Source organism: Mytilus trossulus, chromosome 6 (assembly GCF_036588685.1).
Source record: "Mytilus trossulus isolate FHL-02 chromosome 6, PNRI_Mtr1.1.1.hap1, whole genome shotgun sequence".
Lineage (NCBI taxonomy): Eukaryota > Metazoa > Mollusca > Bivalvia > Mytilida > Mytilidae > Mytilus > Mytilus trossulus.
The window spans coordinates 27,002,104-27,010,532 of NC_086378.1; positions in this window are offsets into that span (position 1 = coordinate 27,002,104).

The window sequence follows — 8,429 nt, forward strand, 5'->3', positions numbered from 1 at the left end:
TCCTATTGACTATTCAATAATTATAACACATTACAAAATGAATGCACAACAGTTGTTTTAAATGGGAATTAGCTGTCATTTTAGTTTAAACATATTTATTTATAGTGGATTGGGAAACAAGTTTTGCAACTTATATTAATCCCTTTCCACTTTGCGGGTGCGAGTGCAGCCTTGTAGCGGCATTATCCTGCTCTTTTTCGAAATCTACAAGGGTGTCTTTAACGTGCAAGAGATATGGCTCTCTCTTAACACGGGTCAGCCATTTATCGTCCCCGTCCGACGGACTATCATCGTTTCCTCAAGACCATACTCGCAAATGGTGTCAAGGGAGAGCCGAAAATTAAGTCCCTGAAATTTTCATCCCAGACGGGAATCGAACCAGGAACCTTTGTGTTAGTAGTCCGATGCACTAACCACTACACCACGGCTCTCATTTTTATGTGCATCGATTTGATACAAACTCTCATATTCGTTTATTAACATACCAAAACATCAAGTAAAATTAAAAAAAGTCCAAAAAAAACGATTAAAAATACATGGACATCATAATAATGTTAATTCTTATGTTGTTTGACAGTTTATATATTTAATTTGTGTACATTGAATAATTGTGTTTCGTTGAATTTCACACTTGTAACATGAATATAGTTATCAAATGTACCAGTATAATAGTTTAGTACGCCAGACACACGTTTCGTCTACATAAGACTCATCAGTGACGCTCATATCAAAATACTTGTAAAGCCAAACAAGAACAAAGTTGAAGAGCATTGATAATACAAGATTCTAAAAAGTTGTGCCAAATACGGCTAAGGTAATATATGCCTGGTATAAGAAAATCCCTAGTTTTTCGAAAAATCCTAAGTTTTGTAAACAGGAAATTTATAAAAATGACCACATTATCGATTTTCATGTCAACACCGACTTGTTGACAATTGAGCTGGTGATACCCTCGGAGACGAAACGTCCACCAGCAGTGGCATCGACCCAGTGTTGTAAATAGTTGATGTCCGTTGTTGTGTTATGATTCGTATTTTACAGGCAAACAGCCTACCTGGACCTTATATCTATTTATCAAATGACTTTCTTAAATGTAAATTTTCTGTTTTGTGTTTGCTTACGTTCAGTTACAATAGAGAATTTTAGGTTTTTGACGTACGTAATACACAACGTACCTTAACATTTCAAAAAATGTTCATTGTTATCTCCCGTTGACCATTTAACTTGTAAATTAAACAAAAATAATATATTTTGACGTACGTAATACACCTTAACTTTGTCGTTGTAAAATTGTGTTTGTCTTCCTTTTTCCAATAAGTTCAAATCTATTTAAAATAGCGTATTCCGACAGCAAGAGTTTACACTTTTTTTTATATCTGAACATACGTAACGAAAAAGCAAACTTTGCTCGCAGGGGACACAGGTATATTTTGAGTGATATACAGTTAACAATGATTCTTATTTTCGTAAAAAAAAGACTTCTTTTCAAACTAATTTGTGAATATGGCGTGCCGGAGAGTATACGGGGAAATGAGCTCTTGGATTCTATATCTATTCTAAAAAGGATAAAATTTATCAAAGATTAAGGACATTGTACAAGTTTAGTAATTCAGGTTTATATATACATGTAGGTTGTAGTGTTTTTATAATATTTAGGCATATCAAAATACCTGGATTATTTGATCATCAGATCGTTTTTGGTGTTATTTTATTTGGTTGTCATTAACATAAGTTAGGGCTTTTGTTAATATTTGTAAGCATACCAAACATATTTTTTTGTCTTATTGATAACTCAGCTTTTATTCACTTTTTAATGAATGATCTCTGTCGTGTGTGCCACAATCTATCAAAAAAAACTTTTACCTGGAAAATCAATTAAGGCAAGTGAAAAAAAACATATCATGGTGTGATCAATTTGCTATGTTTAGAATCCATTTGATGATGTAGATTCAGGAGTGTCAACAGGGGTGTTACAAACGGACGTATCCGCCGGACCGACAGCGCAATTGAAGGTAGCATTGTGTTACTATTACCATTCGAAGCATCCCTGATGAAAGGTTATTACTCTAGAAATAAAGAAAGCTGTCGCGCGAAAAGAAAAGGTCGGCGTTTCGACAAAAAAAATCCCAAGCGACATGTTTGTTATCCAAGGCGAGATACGGTATCAAATGATGCAGAGTGGGTTATCATATCTCAACCATGTATGTCAAAGAAGCGTGACCTGATGCTAAGAGTATTGGACCCTTTGACGACAATCAGCGTACAAACTTAAGAAATTGACCTTCACAGGCAATTTTGTGTTGACCTAGCTGTCAATCAAAACAATATCTTACCATAACAGGTGAACCATGTAGAGTAGGGTTTTCGGAAATAACAATCTTAATATTTTTTTCCTGTTGTATTGCCTTAAATATTTGAGCCAAATTAGAGGCATAAGCAACAATCAACGCTAAATGAAGCAGCATATTTGATTCGTTTAAAATTACAGTCGTTTCAATTTGGGTAGCTATCAGACTATATCTGCTTTATGATAAAAGAGGGTCTAAAGATACCAGAGATACTGTCAACCTCATAGATTGAAACTAAACTGACAACGCCACGGCCTAAAACAAAAAGACAAACAGACAAATAATAAAGAAGACACAAAAACTAACGACTACGCAACACGGACCCACCAAAAACTGGGGGATCTCAGGTGCTTTGGAAGGGTACGCAAATCCTGCTCCCGTCGTGTTGCTTATGTTAAATACAAATCAGGTAAAAAGTATAATTCGGTAGGTCACAGGGAATGGTATTGTAGATAATCCAGACTAGATTAGGAACAGGGGCGGATCCAGAAAGTTTAAAAAGAGGGTTCCAGAAAAAAAAGAAAAAAAAACAGTTGGTGTCTTCTTTATTGCAATATTCACGTATTTTCTTTTTCAATTTTCGAAAAAAAAAAGGGTAGAATCCTATCACAGACCCCCACCCCTGGTACAGCCACTAAGTAAATTATTTGTAAGTTTTTATCCGCAGTACATGGTAAGCTTGCATGGTCTGCAGGCAAATTACCGAAATTGATGCTCTGGATTCCATAATTGATGACCCTGACCTTTGCCTTTTTTATTTGGTTTAAATTTCTTTTCAGATTCATAATTTTTTTTAAAAAATGTTTAAATGATATAACAGGATCTGCTTACCCTTCCGGAGCACCTGAGATCACCCCTAGTTTTTGGTGGTGTTCGTGTTGTTTATTCTTTAGTTTTCTATGTTGTGTCATGTGTACTATTGTTTTTCTGTTTGTCTTTTTCGTTTTTAGCCATGGCGTTGTCAGTTTGTTTTAGATTTACGAGTTTGACTGTCCCTTTGGTATCTTTCGTCACTCTTATTATTGTTCAGTATAACTCGTTTCCTCGATGTATCTAACAGTTATTGTGTTTCGAGTCATATAAATCACGAGTCAAACGTTTAAGTTATTAAACTTGTTTATTTTAAATTATACTTGATGCACAAAATGTTCTCGAAGTGTAAAACTTACAACTAGTTACCAATAATCAAACTAAAATGGCCAAATCGAACTGAAAAGTCTTAAACATGTTAAATGACTGAGAAACAAAAACATGTTTAGATTTTTCAGTTTTTACAGTTCAATTTTCAAATCACAGTCTGTGCTGTAATGCAAATCAGTTTAGACTGTTTAAACTCACTCACCTCTCATCTCTCACGAGTTGGTATGACAAATGAAAAGGAATCGTCCTTTTTAAATTAACCTCAAGGAGTGTAATTTGAAAAATTGTCTGAAAAGGTTTTTAAATATTGACAATTTTATCTTGTAAGAACAAAATAAAAACAAATATTGCATGGCCTTATTCTACCACCATAGGAATATATCATTTATAAATTCAGCCCTTCTCCTTGCAAGTCCAACACATAATTCAACAGAGTTAACCTTTACACTGGTCAACCCGTCGACCTATGCATTTATCGACTTTTCAACATATCAACCTGTCAACCTGTCTGTAAAACTTTACAAATGTCAACCTGTCGACCTATGCCTTTATCGACTTTTTAACATGTCGACCTGTCAACCTTTCAACCTTAACACTTGTCAACCTTTCTGGTGTAAACCTGTCGACATGTTACTCTGTCAACTTATGTACAAACATGACTTAGCCGATTTACTTCTTAAGTTAAACCGATTGATGGGGTGCACAGATACACTTTTATGGCGAAATTTCGATTGAGCCTATTTTGTCCAAGCTTGCTAACATTTTTCTTAACTGCAATTATCTTGTTTTGCAGCCATGTTTTGGTTCTGCCTTTCGATTTTGAAAATACTCTTCCAAAATCGGTCTCATCATAAATTCGAGGGTCCTGCCTGTTATTTCAAATTTGATCTAGGCCCCTCCCAAATAGATATGATTGTTATGAAAAAAGCTTATGTTTAACGCATAAATATAGAATAACCATATATTGTCTCGAAATATCAATGCTTAGAATAGCCTCGCTTTTTACCCATTCCTAAGCCTTGTACAAATAATATTGATATTTCGAGACAATTTACGGTTATTCTGTATTTAACTTTTAATGATGTCATCGATCATTTACATGGGTTGGTTTTTTTTTTTGGGGGGGGGGGAGACTCTAACATTGAAATTTTTGTTTAAAAAATTATCTAATGGGAAAAAATATATTCATTTTATATTCTCCCCCCCCCCCCGAAAATCGAATGGTTATTGCCTTTTACATTAATGTTATTTTAGAATTAAAACAATATTATAACCATCCGACTGAAATCTGAAATACAGAAACCGGCGAAGGGAGACAACCACTATTTATATTATGTCTTATAAGTTCGATGCGTTTCCGTCAAAAACTCTGGTTTTAGTAAACATTATTAGTGCGTTTAGGTGCGTCGTCACTTCCGTTCCAATATTGAGCGAGTGGTTTGAAAATTATAAATCTATATTGTACGAATTATGCGGCAAATTGATTTCTCATAATTGACAAACAGCACTGCTTTCATTGGGATTTGTGATTAAGTACTAACAAAACACCTATTATTTCTAGTTTATCCTGCACAATGACGATTACTAAGACGCTTGATAAACGTTAATAGTACAGGGATACAGGCGACCCCCTCAATCTGGTAAATGATTTACACACGGATTAATTCTGCAGGGACAACAATATATTTGTCATAGAGTTAGGCCAAGTGCTTTGAAACAATTGGTCAATTATTGTATAATGTTAACAGATCCATTATTTTTTTCATTCTGTCAACGATCTGACAGTCCTTCTTCAATTGGAAAGAATATCTACGGTAGTTTTTTGTGTTCTGGAAATGAACCAAATTATACTATTCATATTTTAATAGTTATTTAGTTAGAAAATAAAGATATGTAACTAATACACACATTTTTTTTTTTTTTTTTAATTTTCAGTTAAAACATTTTTTTTCACTAGTTTTGTAAGAGGCTAAATCACAATGTAATGTTAAGTATGAGTGAAATGATGTTTAAACAAATATAACAACTGCCACATAATTAAAACGTGTACACTACCATATCATATTAAATATGGAACTTTGTCCAGTATTCTAGAGTTGAACCCATGTGATGAAAACAAATCAATAATTACGACCAAATTTTTAATTGGGATTAGATAAATATTTAACTCCTTGCATACAATACCTTGATGTACGTCGTTCATAATATATATTATAGGCTTCGTAAATTTGAACTAAATCAATATTTTTCATGTTTCATGACATCAATTATTGATACTTAATGTTAAAAGATCTTTCATTTTTTTAAGTCTCCATATCTGATTCACATCAGAGTAGGTAGTTTCATAATAACCCAGAAGCCAGCTTTGATTGACGATAAAAGTAATGTTAATAATTTAGAAAGAGGTATCATGGAGCACTTTGAAGACCAAGTAGGAAACCTCTGTTTGTGAGGACACTTGTGTAATTAATAATACAGTGAAGAATAATCCAGTTCTCCATCTTTGGTTGAAATTTTAAAAGAAGAGACCTTTGATTGACTATCCAGGATTTTCTAATTGGTATGGCTCATGGGTGTTGTTGTGCATTGTTTGCCGAAAAAACATAATATTGGTCATGAATGTACATGTATATCAGGTGTTATGCAACATTTGGGTCTTTCAAAATTGATGTACAATATGTATTAATAGATTCAGGTTTGTTTCAGATATGATTTCATCAACGAACTCACAACTTTATCCATTCAGAAATAGTATACACGTCTCCTTTTCGTGGTTATCTTCAACTCCGTATTTTATTTGGATTTGTTTTGTTTTTTTTTATATTTTTTGGATTCGAGGGTCCTTGATGAGCCTTTTGTAGACGAAATGCGCGTATGGCGTAAATACAAAATTTAATCCTGGTATCTGTGATTACTTTATTTACCTACCACCTGTCATAAATAAGGACAACAGTAGTATACCGATGTTCAAAACTCATACATCGATAGAAAAAAACAAATCCGGGTCACAAACCAAAACCGAGGGAAACGCATTAAATATAATAGAATGGCGACACAACATTAAAATGTGACACACACAGAAACGAACTAAGCATTAGACAAAATCCGATGAGAGTAACAAATATAACATCAAAACTATATACATGAATTTGGGATAGAAAAGTACCGTGCCACGTCTTTTAATAATGTGAATTCACACTCAAATATAAAAGGAAACAAACGACACAAAAGAAACACAACATTAAAATGTAACACACATAGAAACGAACTATAATATAACAATGACCATATTCCTGACTTTATACAGGACATTATTTTTTTTAAATGGTGGATTGAACCTGGTTTTGTAGCATGCCAAACCTCCCTCTTTTATGGCCATGTTATATATAACATTAAAATGACAACACAACCTTACACGATAATACTCTCCCCAATCTAGCAGTATTTGGAAGTTGTGTTTCCAATTAAATGATTAAGGTTCATGATATTTCAAGCCCTTGGATAACACATTTCGCAAAGAAAAGTTAAGGAATATGAATAATTGTTTTATTCATGAGTTTGTATTTTCGTATTGTTCCGGATTTTTCGAGACCAAGATTTTAAACATCCAGGTTTTCATCAACTGTGTTTTTTCTAGTGATTAACTGTGACTTAAAACTAATTTCAATATAATTTAGTAATGGACTAAGAATGTCCTTCTCGGCCATTGTTTAATTGTGTATATTTTTTTTCAAGATTCTGCTTTGGTCGTCTTTGGGTCAGCACAGATATGAAGATTTTCTGCATACAGCATAATGACAATTTAAAAGTGTTTGATATAAATCAATTCGAATCCCCATTTTATACATAAGAAAATCATTGTACCAAGTCAGGAATTTAAAAGTTGTTGTGTTTGAGTTTTTGATTTTAATTACTCTTTGATCGTGAATAAACTCATCATAGATACCAGGACTAAATTTAGTATATACGCCAGACGCGTTTCGTCTACAAAAGACTCATCAGTGACGCTCGAACCCAAAAAGGTTAAAAAGGCCCAAAAAAGTACGAAGTTGACGAGCATTAGACCAAAATTCCTAAAAGTGTTGCCAAATACAGCTAAGGTAATCTATGACTTTCCGTTTTGAGTTTTGCGTTCAGTATTTTTGTGATTTTACTTTGTGTTTATCCATATCATAACAAAACATTATAACTTCATGTACATATTTTTTTTGAGTGTAATTATTTTAAACGGAAGAAAACAGCTTTAGTAATAAAAGAGGGACGAAAGATACCAGAGGTACATTCAAACTTATAAATCGAAAATAAACTGACAACGGCATGGCTAAAAATAAAAAGGACCGTGTTTATATGTCCCTTTGGGAAATTTGATGTGTCTGTGTACATCAATTAGAACCATAACGTCAAAATAATTATGGATTCCAATGAAGACTATGCTAGAGCATGGGCTTAAGTAGGAGAAGTTAAACTGGACACTTTGTCAGAATTGATGAAAACATCAGGTCTCTAATAAAACATCGCATTCATTAATTTACCGAAGTCTGTGTGCTAAGGCTATTATATCCCTACGATAAGTATGTTGTTGTTCCAGTGGACAAAGATTCATAGATATTTTCTCTGTATGTAAATTGTACTACTACAATTGTCTTGTAAAAGAATTAAAAAATAAACGAGCACTCAGGTTATCCCACATACAAGAACATATCATCTCACAAGGAAGCGATTTAGGCGAATCATACGTCCTTAATGTTTATGACCCCTTCTGTAGTCATTTTTTTATGAACTTTTCAAACTTCAATTGTACCTAAATTATAGATATAACGAATAATATAGATAGGCCATTTTGTAGATATACCAAGAGGGAAACTTGATGCAAAGCATTGTTATTTACTGTTTAATTGCATTTAACAGAAAAAGAGTAATGTGTGGCAAATAAACCAAGAT